We start from the raw sequence: 19903 nt of genomic DNA, 5'->3' as shown, positions 1-19903 counted from the left end.
AGCCTAAAAACAAAATCATTACATATTGAAATCTGCAAGAGCTATAAATACTTTTGATAGAGGAAAATCTTATTGAAATGAATGCTCTGAAATAAAATTTCTAACCTTCAGCACCTAAAGAGAAATAATCTGCCTATCAAATTTATCTCAAAAATGTGTAGATTAAGAAATCATATTTTGGAATCATTATGGGAAGAAGGGGGCTGACATACATCATGCACACCTTCCTATAAGTTCCTATAATATTTTTTGTATTATTAAGAGATAAGATTACTTTTTTTCTAGTGAGAGTGCTAGGTATATTTTAGATAAGACCAGTAAGAGTAAAATAGCAGTTACTATTAGAATATGAAACTATGCAAATTTATACAAGGAGCTTTAATAAATCTAACAATTAAAAGCAAGTGTTTTATGAAATGTATGCATTAAAAGCTATGCACACACACACACACACACACACACACACACACACACATACATGTGTGGATGCTGTCTCAAAAGAATCGCCCTTCACTATGTTTTGCCTTCTGTGTCTTAACAGGAGCCATATTAATCCAACATCCTATATTATTCAAAATACTGATAAATGTATGTCTCCCAATGAAGCTAAACATAGCAAAGGAGAAAAATTTAGGGATCAATGTGCAAATATAGTTAGTAAGAGAATTATTAAATAGTGAAAGGGAAAATTTTGAATCACATATTCAAGGAGCTGAAATGTCCCACAGTTTTAAAAATAGCATATCTATGCTTTTCTCTGTAATTATCTATTATATTTCATCTTTCTTAGCAAATGATTTACATCACTGGCTCACTAGTATACTCCTGTTTTTGAGGGTTATTCTTTCTTGGTGGTAGAAAAAAGCAACTGCTACTCTATAATATGAAAGTAACATAAAATAGAATAAATCTATTGAGGTGAAAATCAATATTCATTAATAACTGAAATGTGATCTTTATTTTACAAACATAGGGATCTATGCAACAAATTTATTTACCCTTTGCCCTTTCTTGTCTACTATTTTCATTACTAAAACTATGAATATTAATTACCACCATAAAATAAAGCATCATATTTAAAAAATAAAAGAATCTCAATACATGGTTGTTAAGGCAACAACTGGACAGGTATATAAAATCTATTTACTAATTATATTAGTATAGTTGATTCAGAGTTAATGGTAGCATTACAAATCAAACTATATCCAGTTCCCTATAATATTTCTCAGATTGAAGATTTATATGTAAATAGACAGTTGAATTGTTCCTATTGAAATTTAACACAGACTAATAACAAACTATTTGAGTTGACATATTTTTTCACTCTGAGTTTATCTATCAATTGATGGAAGGCAGTATACAGCTGTCATAACTTTCAGACTATTAGTGTAAATATGGTCACATGATAGTCACATAAAATAATTCTGCTTGATTTAGCACAATTAAATCATATTTCAAGCAGTCTAGGTGATAATATTTATGGAAAGAGAGGAGTTTTATGTCTTTCTCTAAGAGCATGGTGGTTTTAGATGTTTGTTATGATATTTGGAAATCCTAATATGTTGCAGAGGTCTGTAGGAAACAGGGAGTGGAGGAATCCACCATTTTCTAACCCAAACTTTATTCTTCTGGGCAACAAAGAGGAAGTCATTAATAACTTACTTTCAACTGGCTCTTTTCCATTATACATAAAAGAATATTTGGTCTACCTTCTCTAAACTAGAGCCACCAAGTATTCACCACAAAGGCCCATCACTACTTTTCCACAGAACTTTTAAACACCACATTGGTTTTCTGTTGCTAACAAATTAATCACAAACATACTGCTGAAAACAAGATACATTTACCTCTTTATTCTGAAATTCTGACTCCTGGAAGTTAAATGTTCTAAATGAGATTAAAGGTATTAAGTTAAAGTATCAACAGAGTTAGTTTATTCTGGAGATTTTAGGAAATAATCCCTTCTTCTGGCTTCTAGAAGCCATATGCATTCTTTAGCTATGTCCACTTTATTCCAATATTTTGCTTCTGTTGTCACATCTTCTACTACTAATTATGGTCTCCTGTGCCTCTGTAGTTAGAATTGTTGTGATTCAAGTTGAGTGCACTCAGAAAATCCAGGATGCTCTCCTATTTCAAGATCCTTAACTTAATCATAGCTGCAGTGTTCCTTTTAAAGAATTATTGTTAAAAATGCATTACATAAAATTTACCATCTTAACTATTTTAAGTTCAGTAGTGTCAAGTATGTTCACATTGCTGTGACATGGATCTCATGAACTTTTTCATCTTGCCAATTTAAAACTCTGTAACCATTAAACAGAGTTTAACCCTACCTTCTGACAGTCCCTGAAAACCACCATCCTACTTACTCCTGCAAAGAATTTAACTACTTTAGATATGTTTTGTAAGTAAAATCATACACTAGTTATCTTTTGTTATGGGTTTATTGCACTTAGATAAGCCTCAAGGTTCATTCATATTGTACCATGAGACTGGATTTACTTTCTTTTTAAGGATGAATAATATTCCAGTGTATACACACACACGTATATACACACACATATATATACACACACACACATATATATATATATATATGTGTGTGTATATATATATCACATTTTCTTTATTTATCCGTCCATCAATAAATTCTTGATTCTGTGTCTTGGATATTGAGAATAATACTGCTATGAACATCGGTTGAAAGTATTTTTTTCCAGACCCTGTCTTTGATTTTTCTGGATATATACTTAGAAGTGGGATTTCTGGCTCATATATGATAGTTCTATTTTTAATTTTTTGAGGCGTCTGCATATTATTTTCCATACAGTTACATCGTTTTACCATCCAAGTATTAGCACTTAAGTGTCCTAATGTCTCCACATATTCACTAGCACCTGTTTCATTCTTTGTTTAATTTTTTTTCTTGTAGTAGCTAATGTGTATGAGTTGATATCTCGCTGTGGTTTTGATTTGTTTCTCTAATGATTAGCAATGTGGAGAATATTTTCATATGATTCTTCATCCTTTGGATATCATTGAGAGATGTCCATTACAGTCCTTTGTCTCTTTTTTCATAGATTTTTGTTGTTGTTGTTGAGTTGTAAAAGTCATATATATTTTTTTTTTCAGGATATTAACTTCTGAAAACTTCCTTTTTCCATTCTAGGGTACAATTCCCAAGTTTTGAAGAAGATAATGTGGACAGCCTTGGGGAACCGTTTTTCAGCCTACCCCAAATGCAGTCTCAAAGCTTCATGCTGGCCCTTTTCAAAGAAGGATTTTAGAAGGAATCTCTCTGGCTTCTACCTATTTTTTCTATTAATTCACTTTTATTTTAAATTTGACTAAATAGTTGACCTGATTTTTTACGTTGTTGAATTTGCCTGAGCGTCTAAACCTAATCATGTCATTTATAGTATTTATTATTCTTTATTATAAAAGAGGATACTTGCTCAGAATGTATTCCATCGTGTTCCATTTTAGAAACTGAATATAGATGCTCCTGCTTTTTACACGTAAATTTCTTAGCTCAGGCAGTACTCATGGAATCTGTTTTGGAAGGTGGATGAAAGGATCTTTAATTTCTATAACCCACGCCACACTTCCTTTATCCTAGCTTTATAAGGTATAATTGACAAATAAAAATTGCACATATTTATGATGTATGACATGATGTTCGTACATTGTAACATGATTCAATGAAATTAGTTAACATATGCATCAGCTCTCATATTTATTGTGGTGAGAACATTTAAGATCTACTTTCTTACTAATTTTCAAGTATGTAATACATTACTCACTATCCTCACTATTCATAGATCAACAGAATTTATTCATTCTGTAAAAATGAAACTTTGTATCATTGATCAAAATCTCTGCATTCCTCTCCCACCTCCAGTCCCTGGCAGCTACCATCCTACTCTCTGCTTCTTTGAATTTGATCTTTTTAGATTCCATATAGAAATTAGATCATTAGTGTTTGTCTTTTGTTGTTGTTGTTGTCTGATTCATTTTATTTAATATAATGTCTCTCTGGCTCATAAATATTGTCACAAATGAAGCAATATTCTTCTTTTTAAAAGTGAAATTGTATTTTATTGTGTGTACATATCATATTTAATTTATCCATTCATCCATTGATGGACACATAGATGAATTCCATGTCTTGGCCATTGTGAATAATGCTGAAATGAATTTTTCTTAAATATGCTGATTTCATTTTCTTTGGATGTATACCTAGAAGTCGGTCAACAAACAGTGTATAAATCTGCCCTTTTTTCCTCATATTCACCAATACTTATTATCTTTCATCCTTTGATAATAATCATTCTAAAAGCTGTGAGATTATACCTCATTGTGCTTTTCACTTGTTGTCATGGTTTGGATGTGGTTTTTCCCCTCAAGGGTTCATGTGTTGAAAGCTTGGTTCCAAGGGTGGTGGTGTTGAGATGGTGGGTCCTTTAAAATATGGGGCCGAATATAAAGTCCTTAGATCACTGGCAGTAGAGCCCTTGAAGGAATTGATGTATTTCTCATAGGAGCCCTGAGTTAATTCTTTCAAAAGGATTGTTATTAAAAGGGCAAGCCTGGATCCTTCCCTCTCTCTGATTTCCTTCCTGCTGATGTGTTCTGTACTTCTTGCATTAATTCCCACCTTTGTGACACCATCTGCCATGAGGTCCTTATAGAAGCCAAGCTGATAACGGCACCATGCTTTTAAACCCTTAGAACAGTGATCTAAATGAACTTCTTTTCTTTATAAAGTACTCAGATTGAAGTATTTCATTATAGTAACAAAAACAGATGAATACACCTGCATTGGATTAGAGACATGGAATATTTATATATATATATATATATATATATATATATATATATATATATATATATATGTTGGCCATCTGTATGTCTTCTTTTGAAAAATGTCTATTCAGTTTCTTTGTCTATTTTTAATCAGATTATTTATATTCTTGCTATTGAGTTGTTTAAGTTATTTACATATCTTAGATATTAACTTGTTATCAGATATATGGCTTTCAAATATTTTTGCCTATTCCATGAGTTATCTCTTAACTCTGTTAATTGATATTTTGTTTGTTCTATTTTGTTCTCCTGTGGAGAAACTTGTTTGTTTGATGCAACTCATTTGTCTATTTTGCTTTTGTTGGCTATTTTTTTTTTACATACATAGTGAAAGAATCAGTGCCCTGAAAAATGTCAAAAAGCTTTTTCTCTATGTTTTTTCTGCTTATTTTATAACTTCCAATTTTATGTTTAAGGTCTTAATACACCTTGAGTTTATTTTTGTACATATCTCTGCACGTGGATATCCAGCTTTTCCATCACCTTCCACTGAAGAGGCAGTCCTTTCTCCCCTCTGTGTTCTTAGCAGCTTTGTCAAAGTTCAATTTACTTTAAATTTGTGGATTTATTTCTAGGCTTTTCATTTTATCCCTTTGGTCTATATGTCTGTTTTAACATACTGTTTTGATTACTGTAAATTTTTTTGTGATCAGATAGTGTACTGGCTCTGGCTTTGTTCTACATTGCAAAGTTATCGAAAAGGTAATACAAGTTAATGTTATTATTATAAACTTTACATATATTCCATTTACGTATCATTTTGGGATTTGAGAATTTATTGAGGGTCTAATATGGATTACTCTAAATTCTGCAAGTCATCAGCAAAGTCCCAAGTGTTCCTAGTGATTATTATGTCCTAAAAGTAGCTTTGGTAATACTGAAGACATGACACTACTTAACAATGTCAATATTAGTGCCCTCATTTCTTCATAATCTAAAACTTAATCATTTTAAAACAATCATATCACTGGGAAAACAGCTCCTCTACAAGGAAAAAAATACTCCACACAAAACTAAGTCTAGAAGTGGCATAATTGCTGATCAGAACCATAGTTCATAAAATTGGTACCACCCTTCCCAATTCTGCCCAAAAGGATGGGTGTACCATATCACTGATTAATTCTGCTTTATCCACTTACCATCCTTTGTCAGGAAGTTTCTTTTAATAATCCTTGGCTTATTATGGCTATATCAATGATGGCATGAACAATTTTAAATAGGAGGAGTGGTCCTTGTCCTCAGGCAGATGTCTACAAAAATAAGCCTCTGTTTAATGATACTTCCCATTTCTGCTCTGTAAACAAATGTTAAGCATACTAAGTCCTGGGAAACATAACTTATATTGAAACAATTTAAATATGAGTCAGGTAATTTTCAGAGATGTTGCAATGAGTTCAAATAAAGAAAATACATAAGGTTAACTAAGGATGGTCTTCTTAAAGAGTCAGAAAAATAATTGCTTCAAGTTTTTGATAATTATCTAAACCATAATTTAATTTCATCATGAACTAGAATACAGTTTCATTAAAGTAATTTTAAAGGTGATGTTTTATATAAATTGAACAATTTATATAAAAATACAACTTATTCATTAGATATCCAAATAAAGTAACATTATTAATATTGTTAACAAAACAAAAATCAAAATTTTGCAAAATTTTTGAAGAGCCCAGTATTTAATTAAAAGATATATTTAAAGGAGATCAATTTCAATAATAAATTGAGTTTTCTGGTAAAGAATTGGAGATTTTAAAATAATAAAATAATTTAATATCAATGACAATAGTACTGATACCAATATTCTAAAGTGTTTTCATGTATTCTTCTACCCAAATATGTATTTACTTAATCACACATTTTATGTATTATATTCTACTCAGCATTACTGATATTCAATATTTCTATGTAATCTTCATAATTTTAATTTTCCTATGGTGTATTATTTTCCTTCAAGTTTTTCTTTTCAAAAATGTTGCTCATTTCTTAATATAATTGGAAATATAGTTCTTTTTCTTTCTTTTTGTAGTTTAGAATGCATTGAAATAGTTTAATATCATTAAGATTAATGTAAATTAAACAGACATTGCTCATTCTATAATTAATTCACAACCACAAATTTCTTTCTATTTCTTCTATTTAAATTTAAAATTTCAATTGGAGACTTTTTCTCCTTTTGAATCTCGTTTCCTTCCTCCAAGTTTATTATTTTGTACAGAGACTTCATATTTCCAAATTAAAATTTTACTTCTTATATTATGCTTTGGACAGTTAAGTAAATTAGAAATAATCCCCTTTGTGTATTATGGTTATGTGGTAAATATCTGCCCATCATGCACATGTGTGTGGTACCCCCCCCAAAACACACACACAATTTTATTATTGCACTATCTCTAAAATAAATTGTATTTTTCTTTTGCATTTTAAGTCTATTTTCCATCATTCATCCTAATTAAAAGTTCTCTTTTCCCTTCTGCACATACCCAATTACCCACCTCATTGTCATTTTTATTCTGGAATTCTAGAATAATGTCCTTTAATCATGCCTTCAGGAAAGATATTTATGTAGTAAGTATTCTGAACGTGTGTAAGTCAGAGGGTGTATTTCAGTAGAGTTCACATATGAATAATGGCTTGATAGATTCTTTTGTTCTCAGCTTTTTCCTCATTTCTTCCCTTTTGTGAGACTGCTGCACTTTCCATAGAAGTGAAGGTTTAGAGCTTCCTGTTGATGAGTAATGAAGATAGACAAGAAAGTGAGAGGAAGAATGAGCAATAAGGTTGCATACCAGAAAGAAATGGCCCTGATATTAAAAGAATCCATTGATGAAGCCATTGATAAATGAATGGTCCAGTGCTTCAATATCTTGTGTCACTAAACACATTGTCACAGGAAGAAATGTGTCAACTTTGCATCTGTTGATGCTCTCCTCTATTGAAGGAGAATCAAAACAGGGAGGTTGTATAAGAGATTAGTTTAGCCATTGAAACTGACAAAAACAGAAACCCGTATATACATTAATATCTCTTTTCTTTCCAAAGAAAGTCTTAAGAGAAATATCTGTGTAAAAGAATCTTGCCACTTTTCAATACTGTAGGAGACCATGGCATTACCTGTTTCTGCCATGAAACAGAATAGAGAAAAACAGAGCACAGAGGTCTCATGAACTAATTGAATCTTTTCTCTTCATCAAGGATGACCAATCTTCAATGTGGCTTCAACATATTTCTAGATGTCTGTCAATTCCCTGAATATGAATGCTATCATAGACCTAAAATATTGTACTTTCCCTTTCAGGAGTTCTTAGAACTCTAATATTTCAAGTAGAAGAGTCTTTTAATCTCTTTAGTCTTTAACCAGCACAAGTTTTACTATAATTATATAGATATGTCAATCATGAGATATGTATATTTCCAATACTCTATCACTACTCCGTAGCAAGTGAAGACAACCCTGGGGCAAAAGCAAAAATTTAAACATCATTCTAATCTTGGTTGGATCCATTTTGGGAGAGAAAACTATGATTGAAATAAATAATTAAGAGAAAGCAGAGGGGCAACTGGATCTGAGCTGGGGAGAGGACAGGTGTCCATTAGAAGAATATTGCTACCTATTGAGACATCAGTCACAAGAACCAAGTGTAAGTGGAAAAAGTTCAGCACACAGAGGTGCTTAAGAGCCAACCCTTTGCAAATGATTGCCCTGGAACCAACCATTCCACATCAACAGTCCTAGAACTTTGTAAATACCCTAAACTGACAGTGAAAACATGAATGTCTTGTATTAAGGTGGCAATTTGAAGAGAAACTTTTCCCCTGTTCAGTGAGTAGACATTAATACTATTTGAGAATCTGCCAAGAAGAAACTATAGGCACATGCTACATTTTCAATGTAGCAATATATACATATATATGTATATATACATATATAGGGCTTTTCATATATATATATATATATATATATATATATATATATATATATATATACATATATATATATTCCATGGTTGAATTTATATTGCATATAAGTTTTGTGTACTTTATTGAACATAACAAATATTTTTCTTCAACATTAAAATCCTTAAAATGAAAATAACATGCTTAGTGACCATATAATGTTGTATTCTATCTGTTATTACAACTATCTCTACATTTGGCTATTAAAGGCTGGAAGAAATATTTTAATAGATAAACATTGGTTTCTGTTTTCAGAATGTTCACTCAAAAAAGGAATTTTAGGGAATTTAATTACTAGATGTGAGAGAATGTACACTTTTATGATTTGTAATGCATTTCCCCAAGATGGCTTTCTAAAAGGGTCTTAGGAATCTTTTTCCCAAAAAGGCTTATGTGGATGAACTTATCTCCACATCAACATAAGCTTTAAGTATCATTTTTTTAAAAAAATATTGCTTATTTGATAAGTTAAAATGGTATTTATTATACTTTTATTTTTATTTCTTCATGTATTCATGAGAGTGGACATTTTTCATATGTTGATTATCTATGTGTACCTCTTTTCTGTCATGTCTGTTTCTGTATGAAGAATCTCTTATTGATTCATGTAAGGATATCATATATTAAGGGATAAATTTTTTTACCTACATTTTATTCAAAATTCCCCATTTATTCAAACTTTTATTTGATGGTAGTTTGAACATTAAAGACTTGTTTATCTCTTAATATTTTCTTTTGGATTCTTTCTATTACATTCCCAAATAATTCTTGCCCACACAGAGATCAAATAAATTAATACCTGAATAAAATTAGAGGCTCTTTTTTTTTCATTTTACAGCAATCTCTCTGGAAATTTTTTTGGCACATTAAATATTGCTGTATTACAAAATACCCCAGGGCAACTCATTTCTGTCCCAGGTAACATCAACTGGGATGGCAGGACAGAAAAAGAGATGCACCACGAAGGGCACCTTGCAAGGAAAGACTGGCTGCTTGGCTGTGGGGGGTGTGGTCAGCAGACATTCAAGCTGTCAGCTCCTTTGGCATCAGCCTCAGATACAGAGAGCTGCTTCATCTGAGGTCATGTCCTTTGCAGGGAAGCTCACATCTGATGACTGGGCAAGGCAGGAATACAAGAACTGGCCATTTTAACTTGACTGAACAAATTTGATGGGCAAACTCCCCATAGAACTTCATACCTGGTTGGCAAATGCTTTGTCGGACCTTCATTATAATGTAGATCCTTTCTCGTCCCAGTATTCCTTTTCCTTTCTTTTTCATAGGATGCTCCTACCCACTGGCATCACAAACTCCTTCTCAGAGTTCACTTCCTGAAGACCTATCCTGAAGCCGGTAGCTCAAGAGGGAAATTTCGTATTCAAGATGGAAGTTTCTTATTCAAGATGGCTTGGTCCTGTGGTTGGCAAAAAGGAGTGACTGGCAGCCAAGGGCTCCACTGGTACTGTGGAGCCAGGGTGGTAGATATTTTCTCTCTCTCTCTCTTTCTCTCTCTCTCTCTCTCTCTCTCTCTCTCTCTCTCTCTCCTACAGTACTGGAGATTAAACCCAAGAGCACTTGACTCCTGCACTATATATCCAGCCCTTTTTATGTGTTATTTTGAGACAGGGTCTCACTAAATTGCCAAGCTGGTGTTGAATCTTTGATCCTTCTGTCCCAGCCTCCAGTGTTGTGGGATTCCAGGTATGCACCACTGCACCCGGCACCAATCTTTCTTGATGTGGCTATCTTTACAGGATGCTTGGGCTTTCTCATGACAAGATGACCAGTTTTTATAAAGGCATAATTTGAAAATGTTTACTCTTTTTTTTATAAAGTACAAAATAGAAATTTTCTTACATCTTGATTATATTGTCCAAAATCTCTATTTCCTTACGTTTCTTGACTGCCTTATATAAAAAAGGGTTATTTATACTTTCCAGTTTTAGAATTTTTTTTGCTATGTATATCCCTCTATATTCTTTTTGTGACCAACTACTGTACACTACTATAAAGGCATTATAAAAATCTGTTTGCTTTAGTTTTTCCCAGTTGCATATTCAATAGTGTTAATACAGTGACACAGCCACATTAATGCTTATAGCAGCACAATTCACAATAGCTAGATTGTGGAGACAACCTAGATGCCCTTCAATGGATGAATGGATAAAAAAAATGTGGCATTTATACACAATGGAACATTACTCAGTAATAAAAAATAATGAGATCATGGCATGTGCAAGGAAATGGATGGCATTAGAAGCGAAAGAATATTCTTATTTCATTTACTATTTAATATTCAACAAAAGCTTTTCAAAATAGATATGTGGGGTTGTTAAATTGTTACAAATCTTTGAAATTCCATAGCATGTAAAATCAATGACTATTCGGCAACAGAGGTGCATACAGGTGGGCAACATGGGAATTATTGCCCTTAACACTACTAGAGGTATTACAAAGGCAGGAATACAGTAGCTCTTCTTCACATGGGAATGTCTTCCAAGAATGGTGATTGTCATTTTATTAGGATTAAAAACACAAAGGATACTTCATCTGCATTTTAACTAATATCATACCTAGGAACTTAGGATCTCAGTTTGTACATGCTGTCAGTTTTCAGAGAGACTTAATGGCACAGAATTTCCAGGAATCTTGCAGAAAAAGTTCACAAAATTAAAGTATCAATTGAGTTTTATTACTTTAGCTCACAAAATTATTTTAAGTTATCTCACCTAATTATATAATTTAACATGAAATGGACTCCAAGCACAAATATTGCCTACTATATGCCTTTTTAACACTTCCTGGGGAAAATGTTCAGTTTTTAAAAAGCACCATGTTGCTGAGTCATGGGAGCTTTTGTAATTCATTTTGGCTTTTCACTGTTATTTTTTTTTTTCCTAAAGTACTTGGGTCTAGCTCCTCATTACTCATTTTACACTTGTACAATGTGAGTTTTGTTCTTCAAGTGTATCAGTGAATGTCCTTATATTTGTTTCTTGCTCATCAAGGTCTTTTGAATTCTGCTTCCAGTTTCCAGGGGGCTGGTGCCTCTACCCACCATCACCCCCACGCTCCACCCTACCTTATCATCAAGATGTTCTTTCCAGTAAAAGTTAATGAAGGCACTTCCCTCTTTGGGAGTCAGCCTAACAATGTCTTTAGAGTACCTGCTGTGTTCACAGCACAGCATTCAAGTTACAGGAGACTGCAAAAGAAACAAAGGATTTAGCTCTAGTCTTTATACAATTGTATGATTGTATTAGAGATGAAGAAAATGATAGACTCTTAATCATATTTTTCCAAGACAACTTCTTCCACTATTCCCAAGTACAGATTCCATATGAAAACCGAGTATACATTAAATGTTAAGAATTAAGCAGTGTCATGTATGACCTGTCAGGATTGGACATATGTGTATTACTGACATAGTGCTGAATTAGAGCAGGACTAACTCCTTTTTTAAAAAACCATTTCTCAAACCCTATTCCATCTGACACTGAACAATGAGCTGCCCTTCCTTCATATATACATCTAACACAATTGTTCATTTATAAAAATGTTCTTCAAGATTCTCATGTGTTCCAGGAAATATACAAAATGGCATCAAATTGAGTAAGTACAGAGAAAACACACAGTAAAAATTGTGGAAAATTTCTTAGGATAGCCTATATCCTAGAACAAGTTGCATAATACTGAGATATTCTGTAATGTAACTGTAATTTAGACATTCTGAATGTTAAAAAACAAAACTAAACTCTGTGCTTGTCCTGCTAGGGCTCCCTGACACACCTCCTGCACCTCAAAAATCAATGGCTGCATTTGCATAAACTCAGAGTATCTTCAGGTACCAGATTCTGTTAAACATTTAGGCCCTGCCCTAATTCCTTCCAAGGTTTTTTTAGTTCGGACCTGCTGCACTTTTAAAACAGAAGCCAGTCAGATCTTCTTACTGGATTATAGGTAGCATAACATCTGTGAATAACATGTCTGTAGCCACATGTTTTGAAATGCTAGGTACATTTCACTCTCAGAGAACAATAAACTTTTGCATTTTAGACTCTGATAACTCTTTCAATGAAAAAAAAATGCTAACTATTTAACCTAGAATTTCCCAAACTTCTTTGACCAGAGAACTCTATTTCAGATAAAACCTGATGACATCCTATAGAAATAGAGTTCTGCAAAATACACATAGGGAAATATTGATCCACCAAAACTGCCACTCAATAAGTACTTAGTAAGCATCTTCTTCATGAAGTTAGTGCTTTTATCTGTATCATGCTGGAATAGAATAAAAATAAGTTAGGCATCACCTGTGTCCTCAAGAAACTTTCAAAGTAGAGGAAAAGGGAGATAAAAAGCTAACTGTATTCCCAAGCACAAAGAGTTCAGGGCTATAGTAGAGGTAGGTCTAAAAGAGCAGGCAATTAGATTCCAAAGAAGGAAAGAAGGAAGCTTAGTGAGATGAGAGAAGGCTTCAAAAGAAGTGTGAAATTAGAGGTCTGACTTCAAGCACAGGTAAGATTTTACTATGTAGGGGATAAGAAGGTGACAAGGGAGGAAAACTCAGAAGTGTTGGGAAATGTTGCAGAACAAATGCCCAAAAAGGCACAAAGTGGAAAGGAAAGATGAATTAAACCAAATTGTTCAAGCCCTTAATTTTCATATTTAATGAACATCTATGATCTAGCAGTGACTGTTGGGAATAGCAATACAATTGAAAACAAGACGAATAATTTAAGTCTTAGTAATTGGTCAGTCTTCAAATTAGGATTTCTAGCTGGGTGTGGTAGCACATGCCTGTAATCCTAGCATGTCAGGAGGTTAAGGCAGGAGGATCATAAGTTCAAAACCAGCCTCAGCAACTTAGTGAGGCCCTAAATAATTTAGCATACCCTGTCTCAAAATAAAACATGAAGTCAGACGCAGTGGTGCATGTCTGCAATCCCAGCAGCTCGAGAGGCTGAGGCAGGAGAATGGCCAAGTTCAATGCCAGCTTCAGCAAAAGCGAGGCACTGAGCAACTCAGTGAGACCCTGTCTCTAAATAAAATAAAAAATAGGGTTGGAAATGTGGCTTAGTGCCCAAGTGTTCCTGAGTTCAATCCCCAGCACCCCCCAAAATAAATAAACAATAAAACATAACAAGGGCTGGGGATGTGGTTCAGTGGTCAAGTGCCCCTAGGTTCAATCCCTGGTATCAAAAAAAATAAATAAATAAAAAATAAAAATTAGGATTTCTAACATATTTTGGTTAGATTTTATTAGAGGGAAAAGACCAAAGTCTTTAAGAGCATAGAACATTATTACTAAATGAGATCAAGGAACACATTCTAGATAAATTTATAGTTGAAAAAGGGAAGGCTCATCTTCATTCTGCCAGCCATAGGCATCCAAGTTGTCTGTCTGTTTTTAATGGGAATAATTGAATCAAATCCTCCTTTTCAGAAGATAACTCAGAGGCAATGTAAAAGATGGCTTGGGAGGAGAAGGGCTAGAGAACCAATTATGAGTAAGCTTTTGCAATTCCAAGTACTGATCATAAGCATTAAACTTCAGGCAGGGTCAGCAATTTGGGAGAGGATATTGAAAAAGAGGGAAGAGAAAAGGTATTTTCTGAATTTATTATTATGAAATAAACAATTAAAGAGAAAATTTTATTTTTATAAATACTATGGAACAAAATACTCTAGTAGATATGGAATACAAATTTTCAAAAGATGCAACTAATCACTATCTCACTCAGATACCCACACCTCTAACCCCCACCTCTCTGTTCCATGTAAATTTAATACAGAATGGTCAGTGAAATGCCCCCAAGAAATGTTTTTATTAAGTATATGCAGCCTTTTATAGAAAATCCATAAAACTCATTAGACATCATTACTTAAGAACCTTTCCTTGCAAATATCATTAGTTGGTCACTGTAGAACCATTGTTAGGTATGTTTGATTTTTGTGAATACCTTATCTTTTTTGTAGAATACCTTGTAGTATTTAATTTCACCCCTTCCTTTTTCACCAAATTCCTTCCATTAAATGCATACCCATTTAAACTCTTATGAACTCTTACATGTAAATCAGTTCTACATTCTACCTTACTAGCCATGAATATGAATTCATTCAAGGAATATTTATTATAATTTATTAGAAATTTAAATCCTGTCTCTTTTACAACTTTCTTTAGAAATTGAACTTACTTCAATTTGCTTAATCATACTTTAATTGTTATTTTAAGACTCCAATGGTTAGAAACCTATCAAGATAAGAATTACAAAATTAAAGCTTTTAAGATTTATTTTCTGGCCAAAAAAAGGAAATAAAATCTTTACATATTAGCAAGCTCTAATTCAAGGCAATAATAAGCAACTAAGCATTATTGTCAGCCCTCTCCACAGGGTGGGGTTTCCTCTACACCCAAATATCCATGAAACTAAAGACTAGAGAGTCCAGTTGGTAATTATCTAGATAGTAACACAAAACATTAATCTATTATGATGAATGAAATATGAGTTCCATTCTGACATTTTTACATTCTAGGCTTTCACCATTAGTCTCAAAGAGGCGATACATGACTGGAATAGGGCTAGCTGGAGGGTAGTGCTGGAAAGTACTTAGATTGGCAGTCAGTAGGCTGGATCTACTGCTTAATTTCAGTTTGTTCAAGTCATCAATGTCTTTTGGCCTTCATCTCTTCATCTGTAAAATGGAGGAAATTACCCTGGATCTCCCACTCTGAGATGCGAGGGAAAAAAAATGAGTAGAATAAAGTATATGGAAGAACTTTGAATTAAACAAACAAACAAATGGATAATGGTGTCCCTAAAGTAGATGTGGGGCATCTGGATCTGTGATTTTGAAAGAAGTTGATGTAATGAAGAAATATGTAGGGTTGGGGTTGTGGCTCAGAGGTAGAGTACTTGCCTAGCATGCATGAGGCCCTGGGTTCAATCCTCAGCACCAGATAAAGTAAAATAAAGACATTGTATCTACCTATAACTAAAAAATACGTATTAAAAAAAGAAATATATATTCATTTTTCCTCATCATAGTATTTCTTGCCCTCAGGTTTATAGCCATGTTCCATCTAGTTCAGATTGTGGATTGAGCTCTTTTGAAGTCTTTTTAAGCATTAAACATATTTAGTGCCATGTTATTTGCCCTTTTCCACTTATTAAGGAGAAAATATATTCCTTTATTATTTTTCTTTATGGAGTGGCCTACTTACAAGCAAAACATTTCCTGGAGCTGCAAAAGTTCAAGTCATTGGTGGATCATCAATTTGAACAATGTTAGAGAAGGTATTACTGTATTAAATAATAAATTTTATTTAATGACCATTAAGATCCCATTTGTTGTATGATTCTATTATCTATCTCTTGCTTCTGAAAACTCAAAAACTCCTGTTTTTCTCTCCATAGATTGAAATTCTTTTCTCAGTCAGGTATTTGTGTTTCACAACTTTTCACTTTATATTCTTCACTGAACACAGAGCCTATCTCCTACTACATATACCTTTTCCAACTGTACTTGAATCTCTACTGATATGTTTTGGTCAGTCTTTCTACAACATGAGAATAGCATTAGATTTTTCTAAGTCCTTAATATTGTTTTCCTTATTTTCTTAGAATTTTTGACCTAGTATAATTCCTTCTCATGAGAACCACATAATATGGACACATTGAGGAGATTTGCTGGGAACTCTGATAAGCTGAAAGGACTAACTGGTTGTTCTGAGAATAACTGGTTAGCAGATAGTCTAGGTATTCAAAAAGTCACAACAAAATCCAGCTTACTTCTGGCAACATTCAGAGGACATTATCTGGGAGTGAGACTAGAGATACTGTTATGGTTTGGATTTGAGGTATCCCCCAAAAGTTCACATCTGAAACAATGCAAGAAGGTTCAGAGGAGAAATCAGGGGATTGTGAGAGTCTTAACCCAATCAGTGAATTAATGTCTTGATAGGGATTAACTGAGTTGAAACTGAAGCCAGGTAGGATGTGGCTGAAGGAGGTGGGCACTGGGATGTGGTTTGGGGGTATATATTTATATTCTGTATCTAGTGAATGGAGTCTTTCTCTGCTTTCTGATCATCATGTGAGTTGCTTCCCTCCACCACAATCTTCCAGACATGACGTTCTGCCTCACCTTTAGCCCTGAGGAATGGAGCCAGCTGTCTAGGGACTGAGACTTCTGAAACCACAAGCCTCCAAATAAACTTTTCCTCCTCTACAATTGTTTTGGTTTGGTTATTTAATTGCAGCAGCAAAAAAGCTGACTAAAACAAATACAAACCAGTAAACAGCATTCAATATAAAGTGAATGTCATTATCTCAATTATGAAACATAAGTTCCTTCTGAGAAAGACCTAGGCCAGGTGCAGAAAGTGAAATGAACATGATTCATTTCCCTAGCAAGCGTCAAGAAGTTTTTGAGACTGTAGCTAAAAACGAAGGGTTCAGTCAATGGAAGATGAGGCAGGTGCCCCCATGAAGGTGGCAGCCATCAAAGGAGATAGTGAGGTCTGCTAGGCAAAGGGCTACACCCCGGTCACACTAGATGCCACAGATAGATCTATCCAAATTCCAATCAAGCATCTCAGGCTTATCATATACTCCTTCCCCTAGTGGAATTTATTCAGGGTCATGTCTGGGTCTGGGATGATGAGCATCTGTGACTATAGCTTTGCAGGATGTTTTAAAAAATGCCCTATAATTTCACATGTTTTCCAAAATCAGCTTTTGGAACACTAATTTTCTTTAGTTTTCAGGATTTTTCTAGGTCTTCTCTCAGAATCCCTGATTCCTGCAATTTGTGGTTGCTTGCATGATGATTATGTTCCCATTTTAAATCCTCAAGCATTTCCCTGTCTGAGAAAACAAAAGTGAAGAATGACATCCATCCCAGCTGGCATTTTTACAGGGTCTTTGCTGCACCATAGGGATTTACTAACAGGGTTTGTAAACTATGGCATTGATTTTCCACAAACATTCATATGGCAACCAGGCTCTCATCAGCACCAAGTTCTATGCCTAAGAGTTTCCACAAGCTTCTCTGAGAAGGCTGGCTCATTTCCTGCTTCTCCCTTTATACTTTTCACATTGATTATAGATTACAACTATAAAGTTTCCTTTTTTCTATTCTTTTTTCCCACCTAAAGTGGGATACTCTGAACTTATTCTTCAGTCTTAATATAAAACACAAATTTGTAAAGGATTAGTAAAATTATAAGTCACTGTTCTATTCCTTGTTTTAATCAAGTATTTCATTATATCTTCTACTCTCATATACTGACAAGATTTTAAATGTACATTGCTTAAATTCTTTACATAAAAATGTACAACCATTCTTCTAAAATTATTAGTGATAGTTTAAGGTACCAGTTTATTTTACTGGTGAATTTTAACCTGAACACATCTTAGTTTTATTATCTGTAAAATGGGAATTTTATAGTAATGTACCATCTATAATTGCACCTCTCTCCAAGAGATGTCATTAAATGTTTAATAAAATAAAGTATGAAAAAAGGCTTATTAGCTGTCTGTAATCTATATTATTACAAATAATACTGATTAGTTAGTTACTACTTATTGAACTAAGCATTCTGACCCTCCTCTCCAGTGAAGTATGAGTATGCATTTACCAACACATTGTGATTTTAAGATCCTGGTTTGAGTGTGCAAAGTAGCACTTTGTGAGTAGTATTTGGGAACCTCTCCTCTGGAGCCAAAAACCCAAGATATTTTTACAAGGTTGCAAACTCAGTCCCAAACTCAGGCTAAACTATGGAACAGGCCAAAATGAAAAGCCAAGAAGGGTATAGCCATGATATGTTAAAGAAGTCTGTTAAGAAAAAGCAGAAGCATATAGTCAGCTTATATAATCACAGCCCCAAAGTGAACGTACACCTCATGCCATCCCTTCTGCCATTACTGAAAGATTATAAATACCTTGGACTTTTTAATCATACAGAGAATAATCATGCAAATTTGTGTGACCTAGAATGGGCTTAGTCAAGGTTACCTTATAAGCTAACCCCAACTTGGAAATAGACACTTTTCATGTTTAATTTTCTATTTCATTTGTGCAAAACTGCTGGAGACTTCAGAAGCACTCAGCAGGCCTGAGGATTGTTGATGGATTTCAAGATTGTGTTGAGTGCTTTAAACTTCAATTAATTATAAGTCACTGTTCAGAAATTGTTGTACCACACCATTTTAGTAATTGATTTGTATAAACATATATACAAATTTACATTGTGTTTGTTTTTAGTGGACTATAAATTGTTTAATTGCCTAACATTTTTCAAAGATTTCACCTAAGATATTAATATCAACTTACCCATATCAAGATTTATAGTTTAAAATGTGTTGTAAACAATTTGATTGTTGTTCTCCTCACCCTAACATATGCACAAATTTATCAAGGTTATTTTAATAATTGGCAGGAGAATCAAGATCAGAACCAGACAAAAATATCCAGTCTTTTTCCTAAAGCCACATTTATTTGCTTATCACATTTTTTTTTTTGTACCAGGGATTGAAGTCAGGGGCACTCAATCACTAAGCCAGATCCTCAGCCCTATTTGTATTTTATTTAGAGACAGGGTCTCACTGAGTTGCTTAGCACCTGGCTTTTGCAAAGTCTGGCTTTGAACTAGAGATCCTCCTGCCTCAGCTTCCTGAGCCACTGGCAAGCACCATGGTGCCTGGCTGCTTATCACATTTTGTTATCCATAATATGAGTAAATTTAGGAAATACATGTAATCAGATACTTATTTATCTCATCATATTATAAATGTCTCTCTTAAATTGTCCCCATTAATCTATGGGATCTTTGAAAAAGAATCTTAATATAGGCCTAGTAGCATACCTCACTTAATAATTATTCAACAGATGAATTAGTAAATTTAAAGTGCAATAGGGGAAAACGGTTTCTAAACTATAAAGTATCATTTAAATATTTGGAAGTCTGAAATGGATTTATTATATATATATATATATAATATATAACATATATAATATATTATATATAACATATATAATATATTATATATGTTATATATAATATATTATATAT

This window comes from Callospermophilus lateralis, chromosome 1 (genome assembly GCF_048772815.1).
Source record: "Callospermophilus lateralis isolate mCalLat2 chromosome 1, mCalLat2.hap1, whole genome shotgun sequence".
In the NCBI taxonomy this organism is placed as follows: Eukaryota; Metazoa; Chordata; class Mammalia; order Rodentia; family Sciuridae; genus Callospermophilus; species Callospermophilus lateralis.
Note: the sequence above shows the minus strand (reverse complement) of the source record.